The sequence below is a fragment of the Thermobia domestica genome, chromosome 3 (genome assembly GCF_964235325.1).
Source record: "Thermobia domestica chromosome 3, izTheDome1.hap1.1, whole genome shotgun sequence".
In the NCBI taxonomy this organism is placed as follows: domain Eukaryota; kingdom Metazoa; phylum Arthropoda; class Insecta; order Zygentoma; family Lepismatidae; genus Thermobia; species Thermobia domestica.
Window position 1 is genome coordinate 281,183,178 of NC_137456.1, and position 17,601 is coordinate 281,200,778.

General features: G+C 36.2%; 1 protein-coding gene across 8 annotated transcripts in view; it reads left to right on the forward strand.

The window, feature by feature from the left end:
* Nucleotides 1–17,601, forward strand: part of ATP8A (ATPase phospholipid transporting 8A1) — a 777,495-nt gene that overhangs the window by 377,488 nt on the left and 382,406 nt on the right. The gene's annotated exons all lie outside the window — the stretch shown is intronic.

Consider the following 17,601-nt stretch of genomic DNA (forward strand, 5'->3'; position numbering starts at 1 on the left):
TCATTCCACCATTTCACTCATCTCTCATCCTCACCGTCTCCTTTAGCCTAACCGGCATAACCGTGGGACGTAAAACTTAAAGATTTCATTTCATTTTTTCAAAGTTTTAGAGACAAATTCACCTTATTTCTTGATATACCTTTGTTATAAATTGTTGTTGTATATATTGTTATAAAATTTCTTGATTCTGCAATTGCACAGTTTCGCAGGTTTGGTCTTGAACTATGCGGATAGTATAGAGATTGGAACTTGGGAAGCAACTAGTATATGGATTTTCTGGGAATTCTTTCTTTCTTCTGTTCTGTTTCAATAATTTGATTGTCTTCTAGCTCCTTTAACATATGAGGCATAATCGTGAGAATTCAACAGTTCATAAATAGTGATAAATCCAATGAGTGGTCGGGTATTAAATTTAGATGAATGTTAAGAAGTTACGTATAAAGATGCTTTGAATATATGTAAATATTTCCAAGGATAACTACCATCCCACAGGAACACGTAAAGTTCTAATAGGAATCACCACTACTGGACTTGAAGACGAGATTTCCAGCTAAGTGGAAGTAGGTTTTCTCTACTTTGAGTGAGTGTAGCAGAATTTTACTCGCAACTTTAATTAAAACTTTGTACAGTATGTTGCGTGTGAAAACAACCCAGCAGCCTGGTAACTTTTTAATTGTCTCTCCTCTATCTGAATTCACGTACTGTCGCTTTTGAATTATTCAGAGAGGTCACTACGTAGAAGCGACAAAGGAGGTCATTGGATAAAGACAGCCGCATTAAGTACTAGGGTGAGAAACGTGGCAGACATTGGATTCAAAGGGCTGTAAAGTTGTTTTTTTCCCTTGGATATTTCATGAATTTGCAAATTATATTATTTCTGTTACTTCATAGTTCATTCTGAAGGGCTGGAAATGGTGATGATACTATATTTTATTATGTCAGAATCTATAATTGTCCTTACAAAGGTTTTGTAAAAATGTAAATGATTCAGGAAGGACGATACACTCATGCTTTAGATGGGTTTCGCGTGTCACAAAGAGGTGTCCATTGAATGAAAAATATGTAATCTAAAATTTCATATGATTAGGCTTTAAAATACAGTGGTAATGATTGAGTTTTCAGAGTTCTGTCCACCTTGCGTGCATTTACATAATTTTCTTCGGGGATAGTGAACGAAATGGCCATGACAGTTTAGTGGTCACATATCTTTATTCGAATTATGTAAATGAAGGAAAGTTCACTCGGGATAGATAATTATTTCTTAGCTGTTTCTTTAATTTAGCGTCCCTTTGTAAGACAGAGGCTACATGAAACAAACCTACAAAGGAATGCTTTCTACGAGAGAGGATTAGAAACGAAGTTTAAAAGGCCGGTATTTCTGGAGTTTTGTCTGTAATAGAGGAATGAGGAGTGTGTGGTAATTTTAATACATGGAGTTGGAAACTGTGTTGAGTTTCCGCTACCCGCCACGTACGGCGCTAGTTGTAGGTAACAAATGGCGACTCGTTTGGAAAACTGGTCTCAAGAAGAAATCCGATTTCTGTGGGCGAAATATGTAACCGTGGCTGAAATTTACTGACAGCTGGTAGAGGTTTACGGAGGGACTATAATACCTCGTCAGCATGTCTCAGAATAGTGTCGATAGTTTGCGGCTGGTAGAGAAAACGCGCCCCCGCATACAGCCCAGAAGACCACCACGCTGTTGAAGCAGTTTCGTTTTGACTTCATTGACCACCTTCCCTACAGCCCGGACCTTGCTCGAAGCGACTTTCACCTGTTCCCGCACTTCAAGGAGTATAGGTAGATTACTTTCGGAACAGCTGTGAGCTTTCGTATGTGCAGCTCTGAGCTGAATTCAGTCGCATGGCATAACGTTTCTACAACAGCGCGAAAACAATTGGCTAACAGCTCACACATACAGACTACAGCGCTTTCACTGTGCTCAACTCATCGCTCCCCGCCCATGTTCCGGCTCGCTGACTAGCTTCGCGCCAAAAGTCATATCCGTTTCGAAAATAATCTACCTATTCCTAGGAGGCCGTCTCTTCGCTTCAGACAAGGGTGTGAAACACTTCGTGACAACGTGGCTGAACACGCAAGGACAAGATTGTTGCCAGGAGGGAATCTTCAAACTCATCCTACGATGCGACAAGCGCGATATGGAGACTATGTCGAAAAATAACCTAATGTATGTACCATTTGTTGGCTGTATTGGTTTCATGAAATAATATATACACATTTCACTGCAGACTTTGCAACCTTACTTTCTGATCACTCCTCGTATATTTATGTTGTATAATCATTGCATTAATGCGATTCGTTGACATAAGTTCCCGCTGTGAATCTACTGACTCACTCATCACCGACTAACTGACTGATCACTCCGAAACCATTAGGCGCAACCTTCAAATTTCGTATAAATATTACCCTTGTATCCTAGGCTGTAGATAAAAAATGATTTTACAAAAGGCTATCCGCTAAGGGAGGAAAGGAGTGCTTTCTATCTTTCTCTTTCTCTCTCTCTCTCTCTCTCTCTCTCTCTGTCTAGGCCTGCGAAACTACTAGGCATGGAACTTTCAAATTTTGTAGGAATACTGTAGGTTGTCAATAAGATAGGTTCTACAGTATACAATAGTTAAACGACGGAAATCTTTTTCCTTCTTTCTCCAGCTCGAAATCTCGGCAACTATGTGTACGCTGAAAAAAAAAAATCCCATTCTTTTCTTTGGAGTAATGAAGAATTAAAGAACTTCTTGATAATTGATATTACATCCCATTATGGTTTATTATATTTAATAATGGTTATCGTTATAAACCTACAGCATAACACGACCGGCCTTAGGAGGTGCGAAGCCCAATTTGTAGAATTGGGGTCTGACGTTCTCAGTCAACTTGGACCAAAGTATACAAAAGACAAAATCCTGTCTGTTAATGTGGCCTCCTGAGAATATACAAAGTGTTAATGAACTATACCGACAAACTGTAAGAGCTGATTCCTCATATCAAAATAAGAGAAAAAGTTGATCTGGTCCTATGGCGAAAAGTGCATAGTTTCAGAGCTAGGGCTGTCAAAAATCGCGAAAAAGCCAAATTTCAAGAGTCCATATTTCGAATTCCAGAAACTGTGGGTGGTGGTCCTTATCAGCATAAAGGGAGCCACGCATACACAATTCAAAAGTGTATATTTCGTCAATTTTCAATAAGTGTACTGAGTATTCCCTATAGGGCGTAATTCTCAGACATGTTCTCAATAGAGTTTTCAGTTATACCCTGATTTCAAGGAGGGTCCAAAGTAGGCACGAAACAAGCCTTAACAACAATGGACATCCAGAGGTTCGGAGGGAAGTCGGAAGTGTTAGGAACCGGCAGCTCCATATTTTTTGTGTTTGGAATAACGTGTGATGCGATGTATTTCGTTACAGTATATTTCACATTTTCTTCACTTATAAGCGTGAAAGAAAACATTGCAGCATACGTTTTCCCGATTACGAGAGACCGTGCTGCTGACGATCCTTCTTAATACTTCCGACATCGCGCCAAAGGATTCCGTGTTCACTGCTATCAAGGCTTATCGTTTGCCTACTTTGGACCAATCATAAATCCAGAGCATATCTCAAAATTCGGTTGATGGCATGTCTGGGAATTTCATCCTGCAGGGAATACTCTATACACCCATTGAACGTTAATGAAATATGCATTTTTGGATTGCATATGTGTGACTTTCTTTACGCTGATAAGGACCAGGATCCACAGTTTCTTGAATTCGGAATAGGGCATCTTGAAATTTGGTCGCTCCGCGATTTTGGACAGCCCTAGCTCTGAAACTATGCACTTTTGCCCACAGGTACATATGAACTGTTTCACTTATTCTGATGTAACGAATCATCTCTTACAGTTTGTTGGTAAAGATCATTAACATCCTATATATATAATAAAAGTAATTACGTTTGTGACTTAACAGCTCTTGAACCACCCCACCGATCTCGATCAAATTTTCAACATAGATGAGAGTCAGACTTGGGATGGTTTTTATCATTTCACTTTGGTGTAATTTAGGGGAGGAGAGGTTAGGGGAGGGAAGAAATATATAAAAATGATCGAAAGTGACCGATTAGTGCCGAATTCATAGTTTTCGGGGTCGCTGAGATAAACAGTGACATTTCCAATGCCGTTTAAATCCAAATTCAGCCTCGCAACTTGGGGAGAGGTAGAGAGGAGATATATGAAAATGATCGAAAGTGACCGTTATTGGTACCGAATCCATAGTTTTCGGGGTCGCTGAAATAAACAGTGACACTTCCGATGCCGTTCAAATGCAAATCCAGCCCACAATAGTAATATTTAATTTTCATTTATGTAGATTGCTTATTACTTTCTGATTTTTCATTATATTTTTTGTGTCTCTCAATTTTAGAGCGCTTTAGTAATAGTAAAAAGTGACTGACTAACGGAACATATTACTAATTTTACTTATTTTAACCCAACGAAGCGGGTAACTGATGCTAGTAAATAAATAAAATAAAATTAAAATAAATCAAATAAATAAAAATAAAAATAAAGAATTACTTGATGGATCACCATCAATGTTGGCCAGGACGTGGAGAGTCAAAAGTTAAAAATCGACTTTTTTTTTTTTAATGGAGGTTATCTATCCACCGGAAGTGGTAGAAATCAACCATTTCCAGTTTTAACCTTAGTTACTGAAGAGCAGAAATGGTAGTAGTAGATAGAAACGGTTTTGTGCAATCGATTAATCGTTCCACGAATACATTTCACCTCCATTGTTAACTCTCTATTAAAGCTGGAATTGATAGGAATCCACTACAACTGAGTTAGTTACAAAGAAACGATTTTAATATTTATTTACATTGAGAAAAACAAGAGATAGCGAAAAGCGCTTTCTTGGTATCGTTTTAGCGCTCTAAGAATATGAACCATCTTCACAATTAAGCTTCTGTTCAAACCATGAGTTTGAATAACTTTCGATTTCAACGTTAATCAATATAAAATAAAAACGATAATGGCGAGACGCTGTTTTCTGCTGTCACTTAAACGTTCCAAGAATATATGCGATCTCGACTCTAATCTCTCTACGAAAACCAAAATTGGTATAAATTTGCTACCACTTCCGGTTTAAATATTAATTCGGAAAATATCACACACCATAGAAACTATAGTCCTTAGCTGACACTGCTACGTTTTTTGGTAAGAATTAAATAACGCAATTTCCAAACGTTCCTTATCTGTTGCTATTGAAAATGAAATGAAATGAAATCTTTAAGTTTTACGCCCCACTGTTATGTCGGTTAGGCTAAAGGAGACAGTGATGATGAGAGATGAGTGAAATGGTGGAGTGAAGAAAGTGGGAGGAAACGGGAGAACCCCGAGAAAACCCACGAGCACGGTGTTTGTCCACCACAAAGCCCACACGGCGCGAGCTGGGATCGAACCAGGGACCCCTAGCATCGGAGGTGAACGCTCTACAACTGAGCCACCGCGCCCCCTGTTGCTATTGAGTTAGTTACAGAGAAACAAAACGGAATGGAAAGCGTAATGAAAAACTTTGCTTAAGATATACTGTTTTGAGTTTTTCTGTATTAGGTAATGCACCACTTAGACGCAATTTTTTTTCTGTCTCCCTTTCTGCTAGTGTGGTTTGACTTACGTGTTTAAGGTCATCACAGCTCATCAATGTTATAAACTTTTATCTTTCAATTGCGATGCTCAGAGTACATGTGGGCGTATCTTTTAACATAGAAATGAGCTAAAACTTTTATTAACTTTGGCTCTTATGAATATTGTTTTTCTATATCAATATGCATACACGAGGAAATTAAGGGAATTGGTAGCAGACTCTGGAGACATATAATTTTACTCCCACTGAGATGTCAGTGTGGTGATAAATGAGAGAGCGCTTTATGTTGAAGGACATGCTCACTTAATATGTTCATGACTGATTAATGCTTCTGATCGATAGATTCCATTTTAGATAACATTCTTTAAATAGCGTTCCTATATATATATTATTCATAGGGTCTAACAGCTTGCTTAAGTAAGAACTCTTTTTTATCAATTGTACTGTATTATACCTGCCTTAAAACTAATTTGAATTACTACTTTTATTGTTTTTCCTTAAAAATCTTGTTTCGATATAAGTATGCTGAACAAATTCGACCAAAGTATGTCTTCGTTTCTCTGTAGGAATATTCAGTGGCTCCACTACACATTTTAATGTTTTAAAAACATTTCAAAAATTATGTATATTTTCAAAACATTGTGTGCACGTGTCTATATAAATAAAAATGAGAGTTCTTGTTTCTGATCGCATCACGGGAAAACTACTGATGTGTTTGAAATGAGTTTCTGAATATAGCCACTACCTACCTCCAATTGAATTTCATGAAAATACTTATTCTAGTGGTGTTAAGGAGTGTTCGAAATATTTGCGAAAATTAGAGCACGTCTTGAGAACCTCGAGTTAGGAGGATGAAGGTTGATATATAAACTTTTCAGTCAAAATAGAACAAGTTGAAAGGAATTTTCGAACGTTGTAGGTAGTATTTGGTAATCTTTGAGTTTTTCGTCCTATGGTTATGCCGACTAGGCTAAAGGAGACAGTGATAATGAGAAATGAATGAAATGGTAGAATGAAGAAAGTGGGAGAAAACGGGAAAATCCAGATGAAGCCCACGCACACGGTGTTTGTCCACCACAAAGTTCACTTAGCGCGAGCGGGGATCGAACCAAGATCCCCATGCACTAGAGGTGAACGCACTATTACGGAGCCACTGTGGCCCTAGTTAGTATTTGGGTTAACCCTTTAACGCATCATTTTTCCGATCAGACTGATTTTTTTTAAAAAATTTGGAATTGTTTCTGTGTAGGAAACACGGGGATTAAAAAAAAACATTAATGCAAATAATATGGGGTCTATGGGATATTTTATGGTGTTTGCATATAGGGTCTATGCAAAGTTGCGCGTTGATATCTGCAAAGTCCACTAAAATCTGATAGAACCAATAAAACACGACAAATGTCAGCGTACTTTCATTTTTCCACTCATTACACTTCTGTCTAACACAGAAAAAGTCAACAGTTCAAAACTGTCTACCTAAACGAGCAAAGAAAGCTCAAAAATGACAATATGGTGTACCTCCGCGTGCAACAAGTAAAACAGAGTCCAACGCTGGCTTACTATGACATCAAGCGGGAAATTCAGAACATCATTAGTGAAAGGCCATCTGAGCTGATACGCAAAGCTGCTTTTTTGTATCCGAATTAGACACTACATGATGCAATTCAATTTCAAAGTAAACTTTGCATGTCTGCAAAGCTGCGCGCTAAAGGGTAAGACAGGTGCCAGTTTCATTGAAATGCATATCCTAAAGCAGGAGGAGGGATTTAAAGTTTGTGCAAAAATAGAATATCTCACAAGCGTCGTATGTTACGAGAATAAAACTTGCTATAAACTCATTAAAAGTAAGTGGGTATGTTTCCCACCTTTTAGAGAATGCCGCTTCTAAGAGAGGAGGTAGAAAGTTTCCTACTATAGAAAAATAATCCAAATATACCTTTGAACAATTTTCCATAGACCAATTTTTCCTGTGTGAAGAAGAGTCACTTCAGCTAGTACTATATGTCTCAAAACATTACAGAAGTTGTAAGTAGGAGAATGTGGTCGACTTCTAAAAATTTCATTAAAAGTTGCTGTAAGAGTATTTGTATTATTTAGCATTAAATAGTAGACAATTTTGGGCATTTTTTTCTAATAATAAATAGCCTCAGTATTGTCTGAAAGAAACTGGAACCATATCTTTGCTCACAATAAGCTAATGGAGTATATAATACCTCGTATTATGAGAGAGAATTCTTGGCAGATACACACACACACACACACACACACACACACACACATATATATATATATATATATATATATATATATATATATATATATATATATATATATATATATATGATCGCATTAAAAAAGCTAAGTGTGTGTACTTTGTGTGAAAAGAAGAAATTAATTCGAGTTTTTTTTTTCGTGTTTTGCATGTTTTTCGGTACTCAGGCCACAGGAGACATTTGGTCATTTTTCAGCACCAGGGCACATGAATTATTGCGTCTATTTTCAGCAATGAGGCCACATATTAAATATGGACCTATGCTACAGCTTAATGTAAAATCTGAACTGCAAGAGCTCATACCGTAAGTGGTATCTGGATTTTCCTCACTAAAGGCGAAAACGCTGACGATATTAAAACGTGGTATTACTGATTTATCACTTTCTTTTGTAATTTTTTTTCTCAAGAAAAAAATAGGTTTAGGTGATTTTGAAAAGCTAGAACCCGTTTGCTTCACTCTGTATGAGCACAGTATTCACAAAGGACGCAAAGGTTCCAAACGTTGCTTTGTTTAAAATCTTCCTTTCACAATGCAGGAATCTTCGAAAAGAGAAACGTGCTATATGTTGTTCTAAATAATATCACATGGATTCTGTTCATCTACAGTGCTTTCACAATCTGTTTATTAAATCGTGCATCTTTCATGACTTCTATTAGATATGAATTACGGAAGATTTTGGTTGTATTATAATTCATCATTTTTATTACTAATATCACTCGCAAAGTCGTGAGTGGGAGCGGTGGAGGGTCAAAAGTAAACAGAGTTCAGATTAATTCTTGAGTAGCAGATTAATTTTCATGTTATATTTTTGTCGTTTTTCTCAAAAATTGCGAATGAGAATATACCCTGAAGCATGTCATTTTTTTAGCTTTTTAAGATTTATCAATTTTTGCATATCTCGTTTTTGCACATTTTTTTCCCCTTTTCGGTATACGCGTATAATAATATAGAATTTTCGTTCGTATGTCTTGCTGCTAAACAGTTATGAAAATTTTATTCCATGATCTTAAAAACAAGAAATATTCCATGTGAAAAAGCAGCTGTCAAGGGACTACAGAAAAGCAAGTCACGCTGAAAGAATATGTGAAGTATTTATTAATATTAACAAAATTACGTGAACCCTTCCAGATGGCCTAATGGATTACACGCGTCCCTTTGATGTACAGAGTCTTCGGTTCGACTGCCTGTGCAAGGGCTTTGAAATTTGAACGCATTGCGATGGCTCAAATTTCACCTTAAAGTTTAGTACCATGCCTTACGTAAACTTTGTGCTGCAAAGGGACGCTAAACTACAAATTAACCAACCAGAATTACGTAATTCTCTGAACCATGGTTCGCAACCGGATGTGTCGCGCAGTTCCGTAGAGCACATTGCCAAATTTTGAAATTTTAGTAATCATGAAGCATTTAATAATTAGTTAAACTCAATTTTGAGAGAGACTGTACTAGTCAACGCCTCCAGCGTGAACAGCAATGCTCGGTACTACATAGAATCACAATTTTATAGAAAGTTATAGGCTTACATTATTGGTATTTATACTGTTATTAATAAAAAAAAACAATAAATGTGTTACTGTGTTGTTTTCGTTCAGTAAAGTGTGTTATCAGTCAAAAAGGTTGGGGACCAGTGCTGTAGAACGTAGACATCAGCCGCTTTTTCTAGCGATACTTCGCACTCCAGTTGCTATAACTTGGATATTTATCAGTGTTGTAGCAGTAATTTGTATTGTACCCTGATTGTCTGGTACAATATGTACAGTTCCTAGTGTCCGTGATAAATACTTCTCATCCTAGCTATCTGTAACTTACTTTCCCTTATAGTATTGATGGAACTCCTGAAAAACTAGCTTGTCTTACTAGCTTGGAAATGAAAAGAACTATTCAGAATTGTCTTCTTAAAATGTTGTGTAATGATACTTTTGAAAACTATCTTGCAATGTGTTACATTAATCAAAACTTACTACAAAGCCAACTTTGAGTCATGTATTGATTGTGTTTTTAATTAACCTGGTTAAATTTTGTTCAATTTCGACTGTTCAGTTTTTCTCGCCATTAGCAGGAAGTTTAGACAAACATGTATAGTGATCTAGATTCTAGATTCATTTTTTTTAAATGTAAAATTGAACTTTATTTGCTAAATTATCGAAATGTTAGTGAATAGATAAACCGTACCAGTACCTGGAAATTACTTACATTCGTATGCAGCTGTGTCTAAACAATAAACTCTTAAGACGAATTTTGACTAGTACGTATTTATGTGAATGATATGCTTGCTTTTTAAATCCTACATGTTATTTATTAACGTACACTCAATAGTTAATCTCAGCTAATCAATATTAATTACGTTTTATTTTTATCTTTTAGGTAAGTAACAATTTGATCATCTTTTACAAGTCAAGGTTTTTGGTAAGTAAAATTGTTTTTTTTATTAAATTTGTTAATTAAATGTGGAAGTTTTAGTAAGTGAGTATGAGATATTTATAAAACAGTGTAGTAAAAAGCATAGCAAAATGGTTTTTAAAAAGTTATAAATAGAGAAGTAAAGAGTTAGTATTTGATAAGTTACTCTGAGAAAAAAAAATGTTGAAAGATTTTTATATATTCCTGATTTTGTTTAAGGTTGTACTATTTCTGTCAATGCTTGTTTGGCTTGGTTAGTTCCCAAAAAAGATAATTGCAATTTTCTTATCCTTATGTGTCGAAGAACAGCAAATAGGGATAGAATATTGGCTATTTCACCCCTTTGTTTCTTCACTTTCAACTGTTATCCATAACACATTACAAATTTCAAATATTAGTGACACTGTTACATTTTTTTTAAATGTAACTTATTAATGTAACGTTTTCATCTTATGATAATTTACGTTAATACTATATTATATATAATGTATTAATATCTTTATGTGTGAATCTTTATAACAAATGTGATGTAGTCAATAACAAACCCACGCGCGAATTGAGAAAACTATGTACCACAATAACAGATATCCAACGTAATGCGTATACTTTCATATTAGGGATGGTATCGAGACGAGACGAGACGAGACTTTGTACAGTCTCGGTTTAAAAATAGCTGTTTCGGTCTCGGTCTCGTCTCGAGTCAAAAATCGCCGTCTCGGTCTCGTCTCGGTCAACAAATGCTTGTGTCGGTCTCGAGGGCCAAATCTCGGTCTCGTCTCGAAAGTCTCGAAATAAAAAGGTGAAATTAAAATTGTAAAAGCATTATTATTGTAAAGTCTGTCGTTTCTGCTTCTTATTTTTGGCCTTATTCTTGACTTAGAATTATATTATGGTGTACTTCTTCAGAGCTAATTTGCTAACGCTGATGCCTTTCATGCGTGTGTTCCAGTTTCAATCATCAGTGGGTATATCATATCTGGGATAAAATTCTAATAGTAACCCATATTTCACTTTCAGCAAAAGACTTTCTCATATGGCCTCAGTACTGCCTATACAATTAAACTCTATTAAATTAACTTCAGTACTATACAGTAATTTATTTCCTTAGAATCCTTCAATACATTCTAACGGATAACGCAACACATAGCAGCATGAATGTATTTAATCGTACCGAAATTGAAATTTTACAATTTCTCATTTATTATCCAATACATTCTGTTTTGACTGTCATTTTAAAAACATAATATAACGTTCATTATCTGAACAAATAGGGTAAATTATTACTACAACATATTTTGTTTAAAATTGATCAAATGCTTTAGTACCGTTTCACATCTACGTGTTTAATTGACACCTTATAACACGAAATTCCTGAACTTTGTGGTGGGAGCTACGGCACTCATCTTTTCTATGTGTGGCCTTGGGTTGCATCATGAAACAAGTTAGATTCAAAGTCAGATGTTTCGCATAGTTCGCGTCTAAATTTAAGTACATTCTGTTTCGTATACAAGTTCCTAAAGTTGTAATGCAATACATACGCATACGTATATCCACTGCCGTAACATAGATTAAGCTTATTCCTGAGCTCTTAGCGGTGCATGTGATCTTTATTCGAGAAAACCAATCGTGCGTTCATTACGTTGAAATTTTATATTGATTGAAAATTACTTGCGAAACATTGAACATACATATTATATAAGTATATAGGTAATTCGAGCTAGCTGTATCTATTTTCTCTCTCTCGCCAAAACAAGTGATTCTTAACTTTCTAGTTTTCTTTTGTATTCGTTTTCGTAGTTTTGCAGCAACATGTATTAAATAGTCAAAAATATTTTTTTTTCGCTGTATGACTTTCGTTAAATTTTGGATCCAATTTTACCCTACCTTACCTAGTAAATTTCTACAGTATATATATTTTGGTCACTTATTGGTCAAATTGAGTTAGAATACTTTTTTTAAAAAAATAAACTATGTTCTTTCTAGTGGTGTAATAATGTAAGTCTAAAGCCATCTTACTACTTTGTAACTACTTAGTATAGTTTGAAAAACAGTATTATACATCTTAGTTAAGGAACCGGCTTTTCGCTTCTCCTGTAAAATTACGAAATTATGACTTGGTTTAGTTTACCTCTGAGGTCTCGATATAAAATCATCACCATCATCATAATCAAGCATTATCAATCCACTGCTGGATGAAGTCTTCCCAAGTTTTCTCTACAACTATCTATCTTGGGTAATTATTTTCCAGGTTACTCCCCAGTGGTTCCTGATTTAGTCACAATTTCTTGTATGTGGACATTTCCTAGGCTGTTTTTGTCACGTGTTATCCAATCTAAAATTGTTTTCGTGTATCGATCATAATTTCGTCTTGCAATATGCCCATCACATTTTGCGGTCTATTTTAAACATTATTTCATTAGTACCAGTCATTAGTTGCCAAATAATTCATTTGTATATATTTGGGCTGCAAATAGTTCATATCCTCTACTTCTGGAGCACAGACACGTTACTTTTTTGATCTTCGGATCTGGCAACACTGACTCAATTATTTAAATCAACACAATATAAGAACCCCCATTTGCTGTAATGGCTAGTACGCTTGAATTTGGTCCGCAAGGTCCCGAGTTCGATTCCCGATGGCGGTAATGTTCAGCGACCGAAGTTTTTCGGATTCCACTATGATCAGTAACTCCACGTCTCCTTTTGCCGCCCTAGCATAATCGTGAGACGTTAAAATAAAACAAAACAAACCAAAAATCAACACAATGTGTATTACTAACTGTAAGTCTTTGAATAATTGCATATAGCTATATGGTATGGATCGAGTTTGAGATGGTCGGTGGTCAAACTATAACAAATGAAATGCAGTTAGGGTGTAATTAAAATTTTAATAAAGCAGTGTTTTAATCTAAAAAAAATACACAAGGTCTAAGGCTTAGGGAGAACAACTAGTGCTATTGAAAAGCTTTCAGTTACGTTTAATTTCAGTTACAATTTGCTTTTACATGTATTGCTGGAACGAAAACTTTGATATTAACATTATAAGTAGCCCAAAGACTATGAAAAACATCGTGTTTTGAAAACATTCTTGCACCATAAAACAAATTACGAGTAATTTTAAAATATTTTGCACTTTAGCTACGTTATTTGCACTATATTTATAATAATATTTAGTAATTTATTTAAGTTCGCAACACTGCTTAAAATAATGTAACTGTGACTTGTTGTAATTAAAACTACTGAACACTAATGTTATAATGTTCCTGTCATTTCAGTTATTAGAGATCTCCAAAACGTTGATGTCAGTGATATGTATTGTCCTTTGTTACACTGAATAATATATGTGCTTTTGTGGTTTAATTTAGTATCTAAATTAGAAATATGTAGAACTCTTTCGTGGCTAAGCAGTTAGCCTATGGCGTGAGAGACCCGGGTTAGATTCCGGGTGGGAGCTCATGTGGTTTAGATTCAATGTTAATCAGTAGGTTCAGTCTCATATAATCTCGCTGCTGAAAGAGGCGTTAAACTCAATTAAAAAATAAAATGAAATTTTTGAGTTTTACGTCCCACGGTTATGCCGGTTAGGCTAAAGGAGACTGGGATGATGAGAGATGAATGAAATGGTGGAATGAAGAAAGTGGGAGGAAACAGGAGAACCCCGAGAAAACCTACGCACTAAACTAAATTAACTGAACAGAAATATGTAATATCAAACGTAGTACAATTTGAGAAATTACAACTTTATGTTGCGTTGGCAACATTGCTTGTTTATCTAGTGGTATTGCAGAGTATCTAGAAAAATTTCCCCTTCCATATTTCACACAGCATGTTAAAAAAATTCAGCAGTTTTAATATATATGACTATTATATATAACCAGATGAAATACCCATTTTTCGCATGAGACCAGTATTTGGAAGTCAAGACCTGTGAGCGTATCACTATCTCAGCAACCGCGAAAACTATGTATTTGACACTAATATCGGTCATTTTGTATTATTTTTACATGTCTCGGTATCCCCTCCCCAGGAGGTGAACCCCGGCCCGCATGCACTGGTAGCTGAATTTAAAAGTCATCGCTAATGGAAGTGACACCATTGATCTCAGCGACCGCAAAAACTATACATTTGACACTAATATCAGCCATTTTGGATTACTTTTACATGTCTCGGTATCCCTCCTGTGAACTCCGGTCCGCAGCTGAATGGGGTGAATTTGGAGGTTAATGCGATCGGAGTTTCACCATTGATCTCAGAAAACGCGAAAACTATTTGACACTAATATCGGTCATTTTGTATTATTTTTACGTCTTGGTACTCCCCTCCCCCGCAAGTGAACCACGGCCCGCATGCACTGGTAGCTGACTTTGAAAGTCATCGCTAATGGAAGTATCATCATTGATCTCAGCAACTGCGAAAACTATGTATTCGACACTACTATCGGTCATTTTCTACTACTTTTACATGCCCCGGTAAACGCCCCTCCTGATTCAATTTTTTTTTTAAAAAAGCTTCTTCTTGGTCTGAGGCCTGAGACATGATACTTGTCACCCAAATTTCGTAACTCTTGGACTCTCGTCTGGTCCCCAGGCCGCACACAGGCAATCAGAAAGACAGGCAGGCAGACACAAACAAACAAACTCTTCCTTTTACTTATATTAGATATGATATACAGGCGAGGATCCAAGGGGAGTGTTAAAGGGATTATACCTCCCCTTGACGCTCAGCTATACAGTGTATAAAATGGGCTTCAATCCTACTTCTTTCTTTACACTGCATAAAAATGTTAAACTATAGTTTAGCCCCTCCCTCGATCATATCCTGGATCCGCTGGTATATATATATATATATATATATATATATATATATATATATATATATGTGTGTGTGTGTGTGTGTATGTGTGTATGTGTGTTGAGAGAGGGAGAGAGGCAGAGATGACTATACACATCAGCAGCGGATTTTGTTTCGGGAGAGGCTTGAGAACGAGTAAGAAATATTTGTTTTGTACGTGCAATGCGAAAAAATGATCACAAATCTCTTTCGGGAGGGGCTTCAGTCCGATAGCCATCCCCTAAATACGCCACTGAACATTAGTCAACTGTTCCCATATTACCTAATACAGCAATGAAAGAAATTTTTAGTAAAGGTCAATCTTAATAGTTGTCTATATCAATATTCGAGACGAGACCGAGACTTTCGAGACTGACCTAAGTCTCGTCTCGGTCTCGTCTCGATTTATAGAGCTCGGTCTCGGTAGATAAAAGGCCGTCTCGGTCTCGTCTCGGTATATAAAAGGCGGTCTCGGTCTCGTCTCGATGATTCGAGACGATACCGAGACGAGACCGAGACTAGTCTCGGTCTCGGTACCATCCCTATTTCATATTTTGGCCTTAGATTATATAATACTTATGGCAAAAAGTAATTAAATATTAATAGAATTAAATTAATTTGAGGTTCCAGGTAAATTGGAAACTTTGAATTTTATGTCCACTTTTAAAATTTGTTTTTAACCCAACGAAACAAATAAAAATCAGAAATACTGGCAGACAACAACAACAACAACAAAACAAAAAAAAGCGTTAGACTCGTGTATGTAGTCGCCATTTCGACCTGGCGATCAGGATTTTTTTTTTTTTTTTTTTAGCCGTGAATACGATCAGCGATTAATATTTTTATTACAAGAAAATTTATTCGGTTATTCGTGTTGGTTTGACATTAAATTTTAGAAACCTTTATTTAATTTATATTTTTCATTCGTTTACCTGACGTGAGAAACCCGCTGCTTCGATTCAAGCCAATTTGGGTTTGTGTTGAAATAATCACATCCGAGAGTTCTATTGTTTCATAATCATTGAGTTAATGTGCCATTCATCTTCTGTGTCCTATGGAGCACAATCATAGGACATTAAAATTACATTTCATAATTTCAAACTAATTTCACTCTGCAGAGAAACACAAACACCACTGTAGTTTATCTGTCTGTACTCAGAGCCGTAGCTAGAGAGGGGCGAGCGGGGCAGTTGCCCTGGGCACTGATAGCAAGGGGGCGCCGAACGAGCAAGAAGAAAGGAAAGGTGTCGGAAAAGAGTAAACGACGCGGCGCCTCCTGAAAGAATTGGCGCCCTATTAAATCAGTATTGTTGTCGATTTGCAAAGAAATACATTTGTTAAAAATTTCCGCTCGCAACCAAAACTTTTCAATAAGAGTCACAAGTTTTTACTGATTACTTAAAAAAAAAAAGTTATTATATACGATTTGTTAATGACGATGTGATATAGAAGGTGTCGAGTAATGACTTATAGTGTATACAGGAGCGTTTTCAAAATCGAAAATACGTGTTCAGCGTTGTGATGCTGAGGAGTTTCCTTAGTTAATCACACTTTCCTACCCAATCGGATTAATCATGATGGTGAGAATGAAGGTATGAAAATGAGAGGAGTATAGAGACACACGCAAGCTGCTGTTTGAGCGGAAATATAAAAAATGAAGGTAAACAAGGGGAATAATAACATATTCGAAATCGTAGAGTAAAGGCTAAAAGGGTCAGAACTTAACCCAACGAATTTTGCCTTTTTCAAAGACTAATTACTACCAGTGCCTTTTTTTTATTCCATTGATATATGAAATGCTTCCAATTTGAAGGAATTTATTGAGATAATTTCTCCATCAACTAGTTGCATCACCAGGATAAGTTTTCTGTACATACGTATCAGTTCTGCTATGTTTTGTCTACCTAAATATATACCTTCTGAATTTCCGTTATATTTCACAAAATATTTTTTACCGTAAAAGAACTAACTAACTCTATGGCCTATAGAACCCGGAGGTTCAATGCCGCGTTCGTAAAATCTCTCCAATGACTTCTGTCCTTACCCAACTGAATCCACTTTCCACTTTGTACTCCTATTTCTGTGAGATTCATCTTAATATTGTCCTTCCATCTGCGTCTAGGTCTTCTTAATGCACGCTTTCCGATTGGATTTCCAGTCAAAACTTTGAAAGCGTTCCTGCTTTCATTCTCGCTACATGACCTACCCACCTGAGCCTCCTAGACTTGATGATCCTAACAATGGTTACTGAAGGGTGTAAATTATGCAGTTCCTGGTTATGAAGTTTCCTCCATTCCCGATTGCCGTTCCCCTTGAGTCCGAATATTCGTCTCAGGATTTTATTCTCAAATACTTTCAGTTTGCGTTATTCCCTTAAAATAAGCGACTATGTTTCGCAGCAATACAGAACAACAGGCATGATTATCGTTCTATATACGTATATTTACAGCTTCAAATTTCTCG